General features: G+C 33.0%; 1 protein-coding gene and 4 long non-coding RNA genes across 8 annotated transcripts in view; 1 reads left to right on the plus strand and 4 right to left on the minus strand.

The window, feature by feature from the left end:
* LOC145738161 (ribonuclease P protein subunit p40-like) overlaps positions 1-19,926 on the minus strand; it is a 58,330-nt gene that overhangs the window by 12,360 nt on the left and 26,044 nt on the right. The gene's annotated exons all lie outside the window — the stretch shown is intronic.
* On the minus strand, positions 616-2,013 carry LOC145738172 (uncharacterized). The gene is made up of 2 exons (XR_014180622.1): positions 1,885-2,013; positions 616-910 (listed from the first exon to the last, which is right to left on the minus strand). It is a non-coding gene; the product is annotated as an uncharacterized LOC145738172 (long non-coding RNA).
* Positions 1,929-19,448, plus strand: LOC145738168 (uncharacterized). 3 transcript variants are annotated; one of them, XR_014180616.1, is made up of 4 exons: positions 1,929-2,042; positions 2,104-2,635; positions 7,726-8,424; positions 18,987-19,448. It is a non-coding gene; the product is annotated as an uncharacterized LOC145738168 (long non-coding RNA). The 3 variants fall into 3 exon arrangements; XR_014180617.1 differs by lacking the exon at positions 1,929-2,042 and having other exon boundaries at positions 2,157-2,289; positions 2,342-2,635; XR_014180615.1 differs by lacking the exon at positions 1,929-2,042 and having other exon boundaries at positions 2,151-2,289.
* LOC145738170 (uncharacterized) lies at positions 6,667-16,407 on the minus strand. Of its 2 annotated transcripts, none has more exons than XR_014180620.1 (3): positions 15,294-16,407; positions 8,204-8,374; positions 6,667-7,232 (listed from the first exon to the last, which is right to left on the minus strand). It is a non-coding gene; the product is annotated as an uncharacterized LOC145738170 (long non-coding RNA). The 2 variants fall into 2 exon arrangements; XR_014180619.1 differs by having other exon boundaries at positions 15,290-16,407.
* On the minus strand, positions 17,540-18,276 carry LOC145738321 (uncharacterized). The gene is made up of 2 exons (XR_014180709.1): positions 17,941-18,276; positions 17,540-17,883 (listed from the first exon to the last, which is right to left on the minus strand). It is a non-coding gene; the product is annotated as an uncharacterized LOC145738321 (long non-coding RNA).

Consider the following 19,926-nt stretch of genomic DNA (forward strand, 5'->3'; position numbering starts at 1 on the left):
AATGTGACCTGTTTGAAAAAAAAAGAAAAAAAAATTGGAAAAAAAAAAGTGAAAAATGATGAAAAAAAATGTTGACAAATTAACAAATTCTACTAATTAAGATAAGAGGGTTTGCAATATTGCCAAACTGACTAATTTTACTAATTTGATTTGAAGAGTGTTTCCAATCTGTCCAAACTGACAAGTTCAACTAATTTCTTTAAAGTGTGTTTGCTTGCAATGTTGCCAAATTAACAAACTCTCCTAATTTAGATCGAAGACTGTTTGCAATTAGGCACTCCAATGAAATGTCAGAAACAGCTGGATTTAAACTTTTAGAAGGGCAAACACGGCCAAAAGTTTCAATCAGTTGTACTTGACATTTCATTGGAGTGCCTAATGTTGCTTAACTGACAAAATTTGGTAATTTGGTTCAAAAATGTCCTTGCAATGTTATCAAACTAACAAATTCTACAATTTTGGTTCGAAGAGTCTTTGTAATGTAACCAAACTGACTAATTTCTTTGAAGTGTGTTTGCAATTAACAAATTTCACTAATTTGGTTTGAAGAGCTTTTGCAATGTGACAATGTAAATTCTGAGTTTAAAGTCGGAATTAAAAAAAAAAAAAAAAAAGTTTGTGACCTTTCTACGCCTTCGTAGTTTTCTTTTGTTTTATTTCCTCATAAATGTAATTATTACACTGTTATTATGGTTATCATGTTACATTGTAAACAGTTAAACAGAAAAATGTTTGTGGACCCCCGCTTACGAATTGTGAACCCCCATTTTTTTTGTAGTTGGTTGGTAGTAGCCTCTGTAAGGTATTTTTTCTTAAGTGATATTGGTTGGATTAGGCCAGAAAAAAGCAGACGTTTATTGTCTACCACGAGTCGACGTTTCGACCACTGTTGGTGGTCATCCTCAGGACTCTAAAAATTTATTATTCCTGTTTACATAGTGGCTACACTGAGGGTGTAGAATACATATCACAATTTAGCTCACAAAAAAAAATTAGCTTAACACATTAACTGACTCCAGATATATGATTATTACAACACATATACATAAATAAAAACACTTAATTATAATATAATTAAAAGACAGACCTAAATCATGTAGGTTTAGTACAGAAACAAAGAAAGGAACAAACAAAGGACAGGCAACACCAAAAACTTATGTGTAGTTTAAAACGCCTTAAGAAGGTTTCAGAGGCTTCTCGCAATACAAAATGGCAGTTTAGAGGCTTCTGGCACTATTAGAAGTCTCTTGGGAAGCTTAAAAGGGTTTCAGAGGCTTCTGGAACTTAAAAATGGCTACCAGAGGCTTCTGGCAACTTTAAAGCAGTCTTTCCAAGCTTAAGAAAGTTTCAGAAACTTCTAGAATCTAAAAATGGCTGCCAGAGGCCTCTGGCAATACGAAATGACTGTTTAGAGGCTTTAGAAGAGTCTTTATAAGCTTAAGAAGGTTTCAGAGGCTTCTGGAAACTAAAAAATGACTCGTAGAGGCTTCTAGAAGCTTCTGGCAACAATAAATTGATATCAGTTTTCGAGATATATATAAAAAAAAACTAAAAATAAATCACAACCAACCAAAAATGGCCATAAAGGCACAATTTCAGTCGGTTGTTTCTGAAATCTGGAGGTTACGGCCCTGAAATTCGTTGTGTAGGCAATAAATTTAAAATCCAGGGACGTATTGCACAATATTCGCAAAAAATTTTGAATGTAGACAAAGAGAGAAAACTGGTTTAAGTGACACAATGGGCCTGTCGCACAATTTTTAAACATGATATAATCAGATACGATATTGTGTGTGTTACAGAAAAAGACAGTAAACTCGGATCACTCCGATCAGGTCCGGATCAGCTCGGATAAAAACATCCATTAAAGATACTCGTCTCTACCTTGTCTTTGGATCAACATAGATGTTGCGGAAACACGTTTCTAGAACCGATTTTTCAATTCACTGAATTTCTGTTCAACGTCAGATTGCAAGGTAATCTCTTATCATTTATGGCTGGCCCCTCCTCCCGCTTGGATTTAGAATTCAGAACAAAACGAAGTACCGAATACAACATGACTGCCAGCGTGTAGTTTTTTGCTTAATAATTTCTCTTTATTAGATCCTTTATGTAACACGATTCTTAGGAATTGAAACCATATCGCTGGAATGTGTCTCGTGTGTGCATAGTAGTAGTCCCACCCTAGAAGAAACACCCCTTAGAGGAAAACGGTTCTTATTTTGTGCTTGCTGCGTTTCGTATTGAAAAGCCAACCGATAAGTATCTAGAATAATCTAGATCTGAATGGTACGTACAAACACATAACTCTCCCCATTTTATTACTAAGGCAGTTTCACAGTTTTGGTATGTTTTAAAGGAATTACAGCACTTTAACAGGAATATAAAAAAAATCGTATTATCCACACGTTGTGGTATAAAAATTCTCCATGTAAACCCAGTTCAACAGAGCAAATATTCACAAAACACTTGAAACCAGTAAAACCAAGTGAAAAGTGTTGCAAGATCAAAATCTACTTAAACTCAGTGATGCCAAATAGTGCGGATGACTAGTGTCAGTGCAAACCTTATTGGATTCCAACATTTGGACTTTTTAGTTGTAAGCTGGGACGGTGTATGTTCAAAATTACTGTTGGTAAGCGACTCAGTCAAGCAGGTTATTTGGCTAAAAATGGTTATTATCTTAATATTTCAAGTGGAATTCAAAGATATAATTTTATCAAGTTCTCTGATAAAATGATCTTATCTTTCCTGTAAATTACTTTAAGGTAAAACTCTGTTGACTTTGGAACCCTCTAGCGGGCAAAATTATGAAAATTGATCAAAATCACGAAATTTGGTTCAAAAACTAAAAAATGAGCAAAATTATGAAAATTAATCAAAATCACGAAATTTGGCCCAAAAACTAAAAAATAAGCAAAATTTCATAATTATGAAATTTTTATTATGAAATTTTGCTTATTTTTTAGTTTTTAAACCAATTTTCATGGTTTTGAACCAATTTTCATGATTCAATTCCATTCATTTTCATTTTTCATTTTTTTTTTTTTTTTTTTAATTTTTCCATTCTGTGCATTGGAGCAAATTAAAAATTTGTCAAAAATGCCCTTTTTGTCGAAATAACATATTTTTTGACACACGTCGCTTTAACCCTGAATTACTCCCTTATTTGACAAGATACGTCAAAATGTCATAAAAAACAAAGGATAGTGCAGATTACAAGGTTTCCAAAAATATCCCCGCATGAGTTGATTGGTCATACCGTTTGGCCGCTAGAGGGCGTCAAAGTTCCTTCACCATAAAATCACTAATTTGCTGACACCCACTGCTTTAATCCTAAATTACTCCCTTACTTGACAAGATACGTCAAAATGTCATAGAAAACAAATGATAGAGCAGATTTCAAGCTTTCCAAAAATATCCCCCCACGAGTTGATTGGTAACACCGTTTGGCCGCTAGAGGGCGTCAAATTTCCTTTACCATAATATCACATATTATATTGTAAATATTTTTTAGTCAGATTTCATGTAAATCTTAATCCGGCCGAGTTTCTGGCAAAGAAATGGTTAAAATGTTTAATTTTAGGTCTGACTCTGTTAGTTTTTGAGATATCAAAAAACCGACTGCACCAGCGTCTTTTCCGGGAAATTCTAACATAAAATGACACCGAGACGTCAACTGTAACTTGACAAATAAAAAAAGTTGTATTTTTTGACATTTTGCCATTTTTAATTTTCTGTCAAAATATTGACTTGCACCTCATTTTAAAGGAAATTTCACGTGGTTTCAGGAAATGACAGACAAAATGGCGTTCCAGGCAGCCATTTTTAATTTTCTGTCAAAATATTGAGTTTGCATTCTGAAGGAAATTTATCACAAAATCACATATTTTTTGAACCTCGATGTTCACCCGGTATAACAGTAGGAAATTGCGTCCACATGCTATTTTAGCACGTTTTCTAGTACCAAAGCAAATACAGACATTATATTATCATATTAAGGTCCTTTGGTGTAAATATATCCTTTGCATTGGAACCCTTCTGAAGTAAAATAAAAAAAATTGCACTTTTTGTAAAAATAGCATATTTTTTGACACACGTCGCTTTGATCTTAAATTACTCTCTTACGTGATAAGTTACGTCAAAATGTCATAGAAAAGAAAAGATAGAGCAGATTGCAAGCTTTCCAAAAATATCCCCGCATGAGTTGATTGGTCATACCGTTTGACCGCTAGAAGGCGTCAAAGTTGCTTCACCATAAAATCACTAATTTTTAGACACCCGCTGTTTCACCCTAATTTACTCTCTTACTTGACAAGATACGTCAAAATGTCATAGAAAACAAAAGATAGTGCAAATTACAAGGTTTCCAAAAATATCCCCCCACGATTTGATTGGTAACACCGTTTGGCCGCTAGAGGGCGTCAAAGTTCCTTCACCATAAAATCACTAATTTGCTGACACTTAGGTGACTCTGGTACAGTTTTGCTTCAGTGACATTTTGCCGTCAAATGTTAAATAAGCGAATTAATAAGTTAATTTTTTCAGTTGGTTTAAGTAGTACAAAAAGAAAATACTAATCTTCTTACAGAGCTAATTTTTTAAAATCAGAAATAAGCAAATTTCGTTACTCACTCAAATGGTCACTTTCAAACATGTAGTTTTTAAATTTTACTGTATCGGAGTGATGGAAATATAAATAAACCTTTACGTAAATTTCTAATAGAAAAATGCATTGAGAATGCTTTAATTTATGTACTGTAATTGTTATAAAATTCACTTTCCGCATCTGCTTCAAATACATTTTGCGTTTCTAGAGCTTATATAAAAACCATTTTTAAACCACAAAATGGGTTAGTTTTATTGAAGAGATCCAGTTTGAAGCCTAAAATAACCTCAAAGCCAAAAAAAAATAGTAACAGTAAACGTGAAATTCAAATTTAATTATTTTTAGTCTGGTTACAGAAAAAGTAATGATATCATTTTAAAATTAGGAATAAAAGAATCCGTTTACTTACTCAACTAATGATGATTAAACATGTAGATTTTTAATTTTACTGTCTTGGGGTCATAACATATAAAGGCTCACACAAAGGTTATTCTTAGGGTCACTTAAAATTTCAATAGAAAAATGCATTGTGAATGTTTTAACTTAACTTGCTGTAATTATTATAAAACTCACTTCAAGCATTGTTGTGAAATATAATTATTCTTCAAACACTTTTCTTATTAAGTTGGCGTATGACAGACACAGCCAGAGTTGCCAGATCGGTCGACACCATTTTCCCAGTCAAAAAACGAGAAACTTCCTTAAAACCGAATTTCCGAAGGAGTAAGCTAAAAATGAATGGCATCATCGTGTTCCCCGTCCTCGATTTAGTAGAAAACGAGCCCAAACTCGATTTTTTCAGAAAAATTCAAAATGGCCGCCTGAGACGCCATTTGCAAATTTCCGCCATTTTGGATCGAGTTAGAGGGGTCAAGTTTGTACTCGTTTTCGACTAATTTGGGGTCGGGGAATCCATTTCTGAAGGCAGTTTTCCGGTATCTTGCACCCAGTTCAAGAAACTTACAAAAAATCAAATTTCCAAAGAAGTTAGGTAAAAATGAACGTCACCATCGGATTCCTCGTCCTCGATTTAGTAGAAAACGAGCCCAAACTCGATTTTTTCAAAAATCAAAATGGCCGTCTGAAACGTCATTTGCAAATTTCCGCCATTTTGGATTAAGTTAGAGGGGTCAAGTTTGTACTCGTTTTCGACTAATTCGGGGTCAGGAAATCCAATTTTGAAGTTAATTTTCCGGTATCTTCTACCCAGTTCGAGAAACTTTCAAAACATCAAGTATCTGAAAGTTAAGTAAAATTTTTAGATTATACTTTGTTATTCAATTTATTAGAAATTCTTTAAAAATGACAGCTAGAAGATATTCATTCGAACGTTAAAATCTAGCCCGAAATTCTGATCTTATATTAACTAAAGACCATTCTCTTTCAAAAATCACAAATAACCGAAATATTAGTTCGGAAATAAAGCATTGCAAGTGAAGAAACTTTTTAAAGGTGTCACAATTTGACAGCTCCTAACTTTGTTTTTGTGACAGCCACGAGGTTCGTTCAAACGTCAAAATGTAGCCCAAAGCTTCCATTTTCTTTTCTTAAGAGAGAGTTTTTACAAAAAAAGAAACTACTGACTGAGAAAACCGGCTTAAAAGACTAGTAACCTATACAGATTTTGAAGGTATAGTACGATCCTCATATACTCAAACTGTACCAAAAAGACGTAATATGTATAATCAATTCCACCGTTATTTCTGTCAGTCAACTGTCATTGCTCTTTCTCTATCTTTTTAAATTAATTATCTACCTTTCCCTTTTCCGTTTCTTTCAAACTGTCATTATTCTTTTGTTTCTTTAAAGATGACAGGTAACTTTATTTGACACGTACAGTTTTCTTTTTTTCAAAACACAATCTCATTTAAAAAATTAGAAATAACCGATATATTTGACATGAAATACAACAGTGTAACTCTACTAGAAATGTTAAAGATGTCACAATTTGACAGTTCCCAACTAAGGTTTTTGAGAGAGTTAGGAAGTTCTCTTCTTCTAAAAATTCTACTTTCTATTGTCACGACACAATTTTTATGAAAAAAAAACGCTATTGAGTGGGCGTAGCTACGTTGTTTAAGGAGTTACAAAAAAGTGAAGAGAATGAAAGTTGTAGAAAATTTCATCCTCTACAATATTCTATTCAAGTGTTTTTGCCCTTAAGGGCCTCCTTAAGGAGTTACAAGGCAAAAAAGTGTCAGGATCAGTCAGGAAGCCTGTAAAACTCTTTCTTGACAATTTTAATGAATTACAACTCCTCCGCCAAATTGTTAAAAAATTATTAATATTTTCCTTACATTTGGTTTTAATACTAATTTTAAAGAAAAAAAATGATTTTTCTTGACAATTTAGTGAAATTATGGCTTCTCCACCAGACTGTCAAGACAAATTTTTTTTTTTGCGAAATTGTTAAGAAAAACATTTTTTTCTCGACGTTTTAATGAAATATGGCTCCTCCACCAAACTGTCAAGACAAAATTATTTTTTTGAAAAATTGTCAAGAAAATTGTTTTTTCTCGTTTCGATTTTTTTTTCATCCACTGCTTGAATTCACCTCCACCGGGTCGAATGCCCAATTGAGCCGACCTTGACGTCACGTCTCTCATTATAAACGATGAATAACCTAGAAAAAATAAAAAAATAAAATAAATAAAAATATCCCAACAAAACCAAGAAAAGTTTGACGGAAAAGATGAATTTTAAAAAAATTCAAATAATTAAAAGAAGAGAGAAAAGAAAACATTACATTTTTTTTTTCGACAGTTTGGTGGAGGAGCCATATTTCATTAAAACGTCGAGAAAAAAAGATTTTTTTTTGGCAATTTGTCAAAAAAAAATTAATTATAAAAAATATTATATTTTCTTGTCAGTTTGGTGGAGGAGCCATATTTCTATAAAACGTCGAGAAAAAACATTTTTCTTGACAAACTTGTCCAAAAAAAAAATTAAAATAATTAAAAATATTATATTTTTCTTGTCAGTTTGGTGGAGGAGCCATATTTTACTAAACTGTCAAGAAAAATCAAATTTTTTCCCGATTATTAAATTCAAAAGGGCAATCTGGGACGCTATTTTATTTGCCATTTCTTTAATCTACCGGAAATGACTTTTTTTAGGGTCCACCTGGCAATCTTGTTGCGTTTATCGATCAACTGCTACAGCCTTGTTGAAAAACGAACTAGCTTGATGTCTTGGAGAAGCCGACATCTTCAGATGGGTCCCGTCACGACGGTTCTACTTACACCCGTGGGCACCCGGAGTTTTTAATAAATCGAGCTGAAGAAGCATCTTCAAATGGGCTCACGTTAATTAGAAAGAAATATACATGTCCCAGAGGATAGGTGTACTAAAGAAGCACGCAGAAGGACCCAGTATGAGGAAATGAAGCTAAGCGATGAAGTTTGCCGCTTAGAGAATACAGTGCCAAGAGAAGACACTATGATGAGATGAAGCCTAGGTGAAGCGTTTCCACTTAGACGATGGTGCCAAAGAAGGGTACAATGAGCAATTTACGTGAATTTCGCTTAATAAGGAAGGCAATAATAGGGTATATCTCTCAAGCATTAGGAATAGGACTAAATTAAGCTAACTTACTGTAATCTGGTGAAGAAATATATGACTCGTTGCACCATCTTCAAAGATCCACTTATTCAGTGTTCAAGTTCTTTTCAGGAAGTTCTGCTTCAGGAAGAGTACAGGACGAAGGAGAATTCCACAGCACATCAATACCAACGGAGCAACTTTTGAGAACTCAGCTAAGGAATACTGTGGGAGAGGAAACGTCAAGAACATTTATGAAAGAGTCGTCTTAAAGTGTAGGTGTACCTAAAATATATTTTTTTATAATGAATAAAGAAAAAAAAAATAACAACCACCAAGAAAAACAACAACAACAACCAATTCCTCCGCCACCGACCCCGTGACTGCGCCATTGACAGACGCCAGTTTATATCTAAAATTGATGATATATTATTTCAAATATTGTAGTACTCGCGCTGCTCTGTTGGTTTCCGAACGCACTTACAACAACGTCATGCTACGACTTATGTCACTGTCATCGATATAGACAGATGAGAGGTTAGAGGTTAACTTTCACTTTTTCGATTGAGAACAGAATGATTATGTATTATGTTAGGTTTAAAATCCTAAATTATTATTATTATTTTGTCATCCTGAATAATTTAATAAACTATTGAATTTACGAGTAGGATTTATTTATATTCTACAATATATTAATTATTTTCAATATGTTTTACAAAAACTGATGGTATTCTATTTGTACCACTATGCGCTATTAGTAAAAGCTCTTATTTAATTTTTATCAGTCCTTTTGTAAGATTCACCAGTTGATATTTGCCTTTGTTCTGCGTATAAGTTGGTTTGAAAAACTATATGAGCAATCAATGAAATCGTCGGTAAAAAATTGGCAGAATAGTTTATAAGGGTCGCATTCGTTTTCAAGGTCCATGGAGCGAGTAGAGCGTTTTTGACGTCACTATGACGTAATTTGGTAGAACCATAGATTTAGATTTATTTATTTGACAACATTATACATGAAATGTATGTGCAGCAAGTCAACAATTACAATAGCCTAAAATATAACATTAGCACTCATAAAACTTATACATCACACATATACCATTACAAAATTACACACAGAACAATTCTCACTTTTTTTTAAAAAACATAATTGTAAAAATATTCCTGTTGTCCCTCACAATCCATCGCATTCCAATTACTACCCAATACATTTCTATTAAGCTCAAAGTTAATCAACTTCCAAGAAGCTTTATTTTTATTGTTAGACTGGCCAGTAAAGTGATTAAAGGTCGTTCGCCTCGCCATTGAGATTTCTTTATCATATTCACGTTTCAGCTGTTTGTAAATATCTGGGTCAACAATATGGGTCATTTTTTTTATCACAAAACATCTTTATTGTTGACAATAGATCGCGTTTGCTTCGAAGGGAATCGGAAAACCAGTTTACGGGGGCTTTACGATTATTACTAACCTCTACAAGACAATAATAAGAAGCCAACGTGTAGCCATAGAGGTTTGCATGTTCCAGAGAGGAGCCATCAAGCCAATGCTCCGATAAACATATAAAACTATATATAAATTTTTCTAGAAAAAGGTTAAGTCTACTTAACTTATTTGATAAACACTGTATATTCAGATGCATCAATGATAGTGATGATGTGCTTAAAGAAGACTCCAAATTAGAGGCACCACCTACCTCAACGCCAGCCTGTAAGCCATTCAGTCAGTCACCCTTCTTAGCCATCGGGGCAGGAAGTTTTTTACCATGATAAAATTTGTTTACATGGGTTCCTGCGGGCCATATAGCCGGATCCATTGCCCTTGTCAGATTGTCCTGTTGTATTGACACGTTAAACGACGCATAATATTGGGGAAACTTTGAATTTAGTTTCTCGCACTCAACTTCAGCGTATTCTCATAATTTGACCATTTGTCAAATTACGTCATTGTGACGTCAAAAATGTTGTTGTATCAGTTCTAAGTTTAATTGTTCATTGTCTACTTTATTTTCTGCACTGGCGTAAGTCGTCTGTCAAAATAATTGACATCAGACACGAATGTCAAAAAACGTAAAAGTGTTTTGAGTAGTTGTGGTCGTTCGTGAAGAATCTCAACACAGAAATACGTTTTCGTTATTTTTAATATTATTCGGGGATAAATATCCTTGGTGCATTTAATTTTTCCGGAAAAATTCGGAAAAACGAGTTTCTAAGTAATTTGTTTTAACAAATAGCATGAGCGAGAGTGTTTTTAAAAATCCTCGTCTTCGACTCGGATGATAGTGAAAAAAAGAAAACTGTACGTGTCTAATAAAGTTACCTGTCATCTTTAAAGAAACAAAAGAATAATGACAGTTGACAGACAGAAATAATTTAACAAACGGTGGAATTGATTATACATATTACGTCCTTTTGGAACAGTTTGAGTATATGAGGATCGTACTATACTTTCAAAATCTCTAAAGATTACTAGTCTTCTAGGCCGGTTTTCTCAGTCAGTAGTTTATTTTTTTGTAAAAACTCTCCCTTAAGAAAAGAAAATGGAAGCTTTGGGCTACATTTTGACGTTTGAACGAACCTCGTAGCTGTCACAAAAACAAAGTTAAGAGCTGTCACATTGGGACACCTTTAAAAAGCTTCTTCACTTGCAATGCTTTATTTCCGAACTAATATTTCGGTTATTTGTGATTTTTGAACGAGAATGGTCTTTAGTTAATATAAGATCAGAATTTCGGGCTAGATTTTAACGTTTTAATGAATATCTTCTAGCTGTCATTTTTAAAGAAACAAAATAAAAGTGACAGTTTGAAAGAAACAAAGAAAGACAGAAGGACTAATGACATGTATTTAAATTCATGAATAGAGTCCGGATTTCTAGAAATTTTGCTTTTTGTAAATAATAAAAGCAACCAACCTTTGACATCTAATGTGTGAACGATTTATGCAAAAACGCGTCATTTGACAGATTTTTGCTTTTTTCTTCGTTTTGTGCTTATTTTAGTTTTTGTGCTTATTTACTACTATTTTTGTATGGTTTAACTAGTTTTTTACAAAACAAGCTTTTCAAGTTGTTAAAATGAAACTAAACTAATAACTGCTTTGACAAAAATTGCTATATTGAGATATTTGAAACAAATTTAACCTAACCTAACCCCCCTTAGAAGAAGTCTAAAAAAATGTAAAAACATTACAAAACACTATGAAACCCTCGATAAAACCTCTAAAATGCATTGCAAAGCTTACAAAGCAGCCTAAAACAGTCTAAAAGCCTCCAAATGCTTTTCAATTTATCTACAAACTTTCAAAAGCTTCCGTATGCTTCTAACGCAGTTTAACAGCTTCCAAAAGTTTCTGAAACCGTCTAATACAAGGTTTAAAATGTCTTAAAGGCAGTCCAAAACCTTCAAGGCTCTTTAAACTGCCCAAATACCTTTCAAATGCTTCTAAAGTAGTCTAAAAAGGTTTTGAAACACTACAGAAACTGCAAAATATAGTCTAGAAGCTCTCACAAAATTTCAAGGCAGTCTAAAAGCTTCCGTATGCTTCTAGAGCAGTTTAAAAGCTTCCAAAAGTTCAAATTCACATGTTTTAAAAGCAGTCCAGAACCTTCAATGCTCCTAAAGTAGTCTAAAATGATTTTAAAACACTACAGAAACTCCAAAATGCTTTTAAAGCAGTAGGAAGCGTTTCAAAACAGTCTAGACGCTTTCAAAATCATTTAGAACAGTCTAAAAGATTCCAAACGCTTTTCAACTAATCTAGAAGCTCCCAGAAGATATTAAAACAGTTTGGAAGCTTCCAAAAAATTTTGTGAACCGTGTAAGAGATTCCAAATGCCTCTAAAGCATTCCAAAACCTTCAATATCCTGTTTAAACAGTACAAAAACCTTCCCAATGCTCCCAAGTAGTTCAAAAAACTTTTGAAAGTTTTCAAAAGAGTCTAAAATGTTCCGTAAGCTTCTAATGCAATTTGAAATCTTCAAAAAATTTCTAGAAGTATTTAAAAAAAATTTTGCATCTCTGAAAGAGTTTTGTTCTTTTTTACAGATTTTTATGCTTTTTTGAAGAAAATAATATTGCTTTTTAAGCGCTCGTTTTCACGACTTTAGTGCTTTTTAATCCGGACTCTATTCATGAATAACAAAGTATAATCTAAGAAATAAATTTAGTTTTTTGACTGGGAAAATGGTGTCGACCGATCTGGCAACTCTGGCTGTGTCTGTCATACGCCAACTTAATAAGAAAAGTGTTTGAAGAATAATTATATTTCACAACAATGCTTGAAGTGAGTTTTATAATAATTACAGCAAGTTAAGTTAAAACATTCACAATGCATTTTTCTATTGAAATTTTAAGTGACCCTAAGAATAACCTTTGTGTGAGCCTTTATATGTTATGACCCCAAGATAGTTAAACTTAAAATCTACATGTTTAATCATCATTAGTTGAGTAAGTAAACGGATTCTTTTATTCCTAATTTTAAAATGATATTATTACTTTTTCTGTAACAAGACTAAAAATAATTAAATTTGAATTTCACGTTTACTGTTACTATTTTTTTTTGGTTTTGAGGTTATTTTAGGCTTCAAACTGGATCTCTTCAATAAAACTAACCCATTTTGTGGTTTAAAAAATGGTTTCTATATAAGCTCTAGAAACGCAAAATGTATTTGAAGCAGATGCGGAAAGTGAATTTTATAACAATTACAGTACATAAATTAAAGCATTCTCAATGTATTTTTCTATTAAAAATTTAAGTGAAGGTTTATTTATATTTCCATCACTTCAATACAGTAAAATTTAAAAATTACATGTGTGAAAGTGACCATTTGTGTAAGTAACGAAATTTGCTTATTTCTGATTTTAAAAAATTACCATTAGCTCTGTAAGAAGATTAGTTTTTTCTTTTTGTACTACTTAAACCAACTGAAAAAAATTAACTTATTAATTCGCTTATTTGACATTTGACGGCAAAATGTCACTGAAGCAAAACTGTACCAGAGTCACCTAAGTGTCAGCAAATTAGTGATTTTATGGTGAAGGAACTTTGACGCCCTCTAGCGGCCAAACGGTGTTATCAATCAGCTCATGGGGGGACATTTTTAGAAAGCTTGAAATCTGCTCTATCTTTTGTTTTCTATGACATTTTGACGTATCTTGTCAAGTAAGAGAGTAAATTAGGGTGAAACAGCGGGTGTCTAAAAATTAGTGATTTTATGGTGAAACAACTTTGACGCCCTCTAGCGGTCAAACGGTATGACCAATCAACTCATGCGGGAATATTTTTGGAAAGCTTGCAATCTGCTCTATCTTTTGTTTTCTATGACATTTTGACGTAACTTGTCACGTAAGAAAGTAATTTAACATCAAAGCGACGTGTGTCAAAAAATATGCTATTTTTACAAAAAGTGCAATTTTTTTTATTTTACTTCAGAAGGGTTCCAATGCAAAGGACATATTTACACCAAAGGACCTTAATATGATAATATAATGTCTGTATTTGCTTTGGTACTAGAAAACGTGCTAAAATAGCACGTGGACGCACTTTCCTACTGTTATACCGGGTGAACATAGAGGTTCAAAAAATATGTGATTTTGTGATAAATTTCCTTCAGAATGCAAACTCAATATTTTGACAGAAAATTAAAAATGGCGGCATCAAAAGCCATTTTGTCTGTCATTTCCTGAAACCACGTGAAATTTCCTTTAAAATGAGGTGCAAGTCAATATTTTGACAGAAAATTAAAAATGGCAAAATGTCAAAAAATACAACTTTTTTTATTTGTCAAGTTACAGTTGACGTCTCGGTGTCATTTTATGTTAGAATTTCCCGGAAAAGACGCTGGTGCAGTCGGTTTTTTGATATCTCAAAAACTAACAGAGTCAGACCTAAAATTAAACATTTTAACCATTTCTTTGCCAGAAACTCGGCCGGATTAAGATTTACATGAAATCTGACTAAAAAATATTTACAATATAATATGTGATATTATGGTAAAGGAAATTTGACGCCCTCTAGCTGCCAAACGGTGTTACCAATCAACTCGTATGGGGATATGATTGGAAATCTTGAAATCTGCTCTATCATTTGTTTTCTATGACATTTTGACGTAACTTGTCAAATAAGGGAGTAATTTAGAATTAAAGCAGTGGGTGTCACAAAATATGTGATTTTATGGTGAAGGAACTTTGACGCCCTCTAGCGGTCAAACGGTATGACCAATCAACTCATGCGGGGGCATTTTTGGAAAGCTTGTAATCTGCACTATCTTTTGTTTTCTATGACATTTTGACGTAACTTGTCAAATAAGGGAGTAATTTAGGGTTAAAGCGACGTGTGTCAAAAAATATGCTATTTCGACAGAAAGGGCATTTTTGGCAAATTTTTAATTTGCTTCAATGCACAGGATGGAAAAATTAAAAAAAAAAAAAAAAAATGAAAAATGAAAATGAATGGAATTGAATCATGAAAATTGGTTCAAAACCATGAAAATTGGTTTAAAAACTAAAAAATAAACAAAATTTCATAATTTTCATGATTTTGATCAATTTTCATAATTTTGTTATTTTTTAGTTTTTAACACAATTTTCGTGATTTTGATCAATTTTCATAATTTTGCCCGCTAGAGGGTTCCAAAGTCAACAGAGTTTTACCTTAAAGTAATTTACAGGAAAGATAAGATAATTTTATCAGAGAGCTTGATAAAATTATATCTTTGAATTCCACTTGAAATATTAAGATGATAACCATTTTTAGCCAAATAACCTGCTTGACTGAGTCGCTTATCAACAGTAATTTTGAACATACACCATCCCAGCTTACAACTAAAAGAGTCCAAGTGTTGGAATCCAATAAGGTTTGCACTGTCACTAATTATCCGCACTATTTGGCATCACTAAGTTTAAGTAGACTTTGATCTTGCAACACTTTTCACTTGGTTTTACTGGTTTCAAGTGTTTTGTGAATATTTGCTCTGTTGAACTGGGTTTACATGGAGAATTTTTATACCACAACGTGTGGATAACACGATTTTTCTTATATTCCTGTTAAAGTGCTGTAATTCCTTTAAAACATACCAAAACTGTGATAGTGATGTGAAACTGCCTTAGTAATAAAATGGGGAGAGTTATGTGTTTCTACGTACCATTCAGATCTAGATTATTCTAGATACTTATCGGTTGGCTTTTCAATACGAAACGCAGCAAGCACAAAATAAGAACCGTTTTCCTCTAAGGGGTGTTTCTTCTAGGGTGGGACTACTGCTATGCACACACGAGACACATACCAGCGATATGGCTTCAATTCCTAAGTATCGTGTTACACAAAAGATCTAATAAAGGGAAATTATTGAGCAAAAAACTACACGGTGGCAGCCATGTTGTATTATTTCGTTTTGATCTGAATTCTAAATCGAAGCGGGAGGAGGGGCCAGCCATAAATGATAAGAGATTACCTGTAATCTGACGTTAAACAGAAATTCATTGAATTGAAAAGTCGGTTGTGGAAACGTGTTTCCGCAACATCTATGTTGATCCAAAGACAAGGTAGAGACGTTTATCTTTAATGGATGTTTTTATCCGAGCTGATCCGGGCTGATCGGAGTGATCCGAGTTTACTGTCTTTTTCTGTAACACACACAATATCGTATCTGATTATATCATGTTTAAAAATTGTGCGACAGGCCCATTGTGTCACTTAAACCAGTTTTCTCTCTTTGTCTACATTCAGAATTTTTTGCGAATATTGTGCAATACGTCCCTGGATTTTAAATTTATTGCCTACACAACGAATTTCAGGGCCGTAACCTCCAGATTTCGAAACAACCGACTGAAATTGTGCCTTTATGGCCATTTTTGGTTGGTTGTGATTTATTTTTAGTTTTTTTTTTATATATCTCGAAAACTGATATCAATTTATTGTTGCCAGAAGCTTCTAGAAGCCTCTACGAGTCATTTTTTAGTTGCCAGAAGCCTCTGAAACCTTCTTAAGCTTATAAAGACTCTTCTAAAGCCTCTAAACAGTCATTTCGTATTGCCAGAGGCCTCTGGCAGCCATTTTTAGATTCTAGAAGTTTCTGAAACTTTCTTAAGCTTGGAAAGACTGCTTTAAAGTTGCCAGAAGCTTCTGGTAGCCATTTTTAAGTTCCAGAAGCCTCTGAAACCCTTTTAAGCTTCCCAAGAGACTTCTAATAGTGCCAGAAGCCTCTAAACTGCCATTTTGTATTGCGAGAAGCCTCTGAAACCTTCTTAAAGTTGCTAAAACTGTATTCAAAGTGCCAGAGGCCTCTGGCAGCCATTTTTAAGTTCGAGAAGCTTCTGAAACTTTCTTATCTTGTAAAGACTGTTTTAAAGCTGCCAGATGCTTCTGTGCTAGAGGCCTCCAGCAGCCATTTTGTATTACCAGAGGGCTCTGGCAGCCATTTTTAAGTTCCAGAAGCCTCTGAAACCCTTTTAAGCTTCCCAAGAGACTTTTAATAGTGCCGGAAGCCTCTAGAAGCCATTTTGTATTTCCCAAAGCCTCTAAAACCTTCATAAGTCTGTTAAAACGGTTTTTGATGTGCCACAGGCCTCTGGCAGCCATTTTTAGATTCCAGAAGCTTTTAAACTGTCATTTTTAGTTGCCAAAAGTCTCTGAAACCTTCTTAAGGTTGCTAAAACTATTTTTAATGTGCCTTCTTCTTAAGTTTGAAAAAACTGTCTTAAAGCTGCCAGATGCCTCTGGCAGCCATTTTTAAGTTCCAGAAGCTTCTGAAACCTTCTTAAGCAGGTTTTACATCGCACTTGGATGTCAAAGAAATTCATGAAGCTGCTTCAAGGACAAATTATACCAGTGTAAAACAAAATTTTATGTCAAATTTACCTTCAAATAATTTTACTTCAAATTTTTCACCAAATATAGGACAGGTTCTATTTTCATCCAACTTATTTGATCAAACTTGCCGTTTTGCGTAATGCCAACTGCCAACAGATAAAAACGAAAAGTAAAGTGAGGTTAAAATCAGAGACTGACTATTAGTATTCAGTTGAAGCTGCAGAATTCAATACATAAATACAGTATTCAAGGCGATTATGAGATTTCAAAATATTCAAAAAAACCAGAAAAATAAGAAAACAAAGTAGGAAAAATCTTCTTGGTTGGTCAAACTGTTTTCATTGACAGCTTTGACATAATGACATAAAAGTTTGATAGGGGTAAAACGAAACCAAGAAATTCATGAATTTATTTGATGCATAAAATTTGATCAAATAAATGTGTCCAATTTCTTTCAAGTAAAACTTTTGGTGTAAAACCCTGCTTAACATTCAACGATGAAATACGACTTATGAAGGCGGTTCAATATGATATCACTGAATGGACTGTGGATAACTGGAAAGTGGATAAATAAACACATTTCATTTTTTGAAATGAAATTACCTATTTTTTATTTTATTTTTGAATTGTGCATCAAATTTTAAGTAAGAAAACAATTAAACTAAAAAAAACCGCATACAAAACTAAAAATCGACCGGTACGAACGTATTTCCAAAAAACCAAATTGCCTCTAAAAGCAACAGAATTAGTGGTAACAACAAATCAAAACATTAATAATTTATAAAATACATATTTGTTTTAATTAATAACACATTTTTAGTTATACAGGGCTGAACATCCCTACGTATACATTCGAAATGTTGACGATAATCTTAGAGAAATACTTATAATTGTGTCACGGTACCGAGTACCCATTGCAAGAACTAAAAAATTACACTTTTAGAATTGGAGTTTTATTTGGCAACTTATACTGTACTTACCAAAGTCGATTTGGTTCTCAATAATAACTTTTCCACTTTTAATGAAGGACCACAAGTTCTCAAAGAATGCCATTAGTGCGAATAGTTGATACACTGGTTAAGAAATTGAAATTTCATAAATTTGTTTGATACTGTGTACTGTTGTTTTAAACTTATTTATTTATACTAAATTCATATCAATATCTCAAGTAGTATCCTGATGATGATAATATGATAATATACAGGGTGATTCCAAAGTTGGTGCTTTCCTTTCATCTGCGAATAGGACTTCAAAAAATAAGGTTTTTTTTCTTTGACGCTTTTTCGAAATATGAACTGAAAAAATAAAAATTTAATGATTTTGGTCAAACCACTTGAAGTAATTAGACAAAATTTTGTAGGTAATAAAAATAAAAAAATTAAAATTTATATAAAATAAATAAAAAAAAAATAAAAATAAAAAATAATAATAAATTTTTAATTTTTTTTTTTTTATAATTTTATTTATTTTTTAAACGTGCGAGGGCGGTAAGAAACTTTTAAAGCGTTTTTGGAATTTATGTGATTTTTTTCATTTTATTTTTGGGTTCTGGACTTAGTCAAATTTTTAGGCAGTTTAGATTTTCAAAGTTAATTTCCAGACGTTAGGAATTTATTTTACAGAGTGAAATTTTAGGGAACAGCTTTCCTTAGGGTTTTGTTTTGTTTTCCTGATCGGGAACTCTGTAGAATTTTTTTTTTTTTGGAAATTTTTATTTTCGACTTAGACTTTTTTCAGAGCCGAAATTTTTAACAGTTCATTTCAGGGTTAGGGATTTTTCCTCGGGGAACACTTTGTATGAAATTTTTCAAAGGGGTCCCCTTTAGATTTTTTTGGAAAAAATTTTGAATTTTTAATTTTGACTTTGACTGTGCAAATACCTTTGGATTGGTAGTAGAAAAATAACTTATACTGTCAAAGTGACAGATTGGCTTCAATAAGGGAGCTATGACGTAAAATGTGCGTAAAAATGGGTTTTTATGGGTTAACTCAGAAATGGTACCACTTATTGTCAATTTGAGACCAGATTTGGACTCAGCAGGTCCGAATTAGTCTATGATGTGAATTTCATTGAGGTAGTACCAAAATTATGGTACTCATATATGGAACCCATGTATGGCTTCAAAAATTCTCTTTTTGACAAAATTTTTGTGCATCGGTTTGTTCAATCCTGAATAACTCAGTTACTTAAAACATTTACTACAGACACATAATAGGATTATAGATATCCAATGAATGGGGCTATCCATTGGTGGAAACTGCGCATCGCTAAGTTGTACCGTTTGGCCGATAGAGGGCGTCAAAGTTGACTTAAAATTTTCGGACATTTTCCTAAATATCTCAGAAATGGATCAATTGATCGAGTTGAAAATTTTACTGGGTGTGGACCTCGATGAGACGCAACTTTTTTCTTATGTACCATTTTTTTGTAAAATGTGCCGTTTTATTATAAAAAAATAAAAACTAAAATTTTGAAATTTTTCAAAGGGGTCCCCTTTAGATTTTTTTGGAAAAAATTTTGAATTTTTAATTTTGACTTTGATTGTGCAAATACCTTTGGATTGGTAGTAGAAAAATAACTTATAGTGTCAAAGTGACAGATTGGCTTTAATAAGGAAGCTATGACGTAAAATGTGCGTAAAAATGGGTTTTTTTTAGGTTAACTCGGAAATGGTACCACTTACTGTCAATTTGAGACCAGATTTGGACTCAGCAGGTCCGAATTAGTCTATGATGTGAATTTCATTGAGATAGTACCAACATTATGGTACTGGTGTACTTTTCTGGTGTTGAGAGTTGTTGTTTTTCCCTGTTGGTTTTTCAGTTTTTCCTTGTTGAGGTGCATTTCATTTAGCACATTTTCAGCGTTGACAGACATTTATTTTCTTTCAGGTTTATTAACTCATGTCATCAGGCTTTTAGCCAGAAAATAAATCATTTGGATTTATAGTGTGCTGTAAAACTCA

This window comes from Ips typographus, linkage group LG15 (assembly GCF_016097725.1).
Source record: "Ips typographus isolate SLU linkage group LG15, UJ_Ityp_2.0, whole genome shotgun sequence".
Lineage (NCBI taxonomy): Eukaryota > Metazoa > Arthropoda > Insecta > Coleoptera > Curculionidae > Ips > Ips typographus.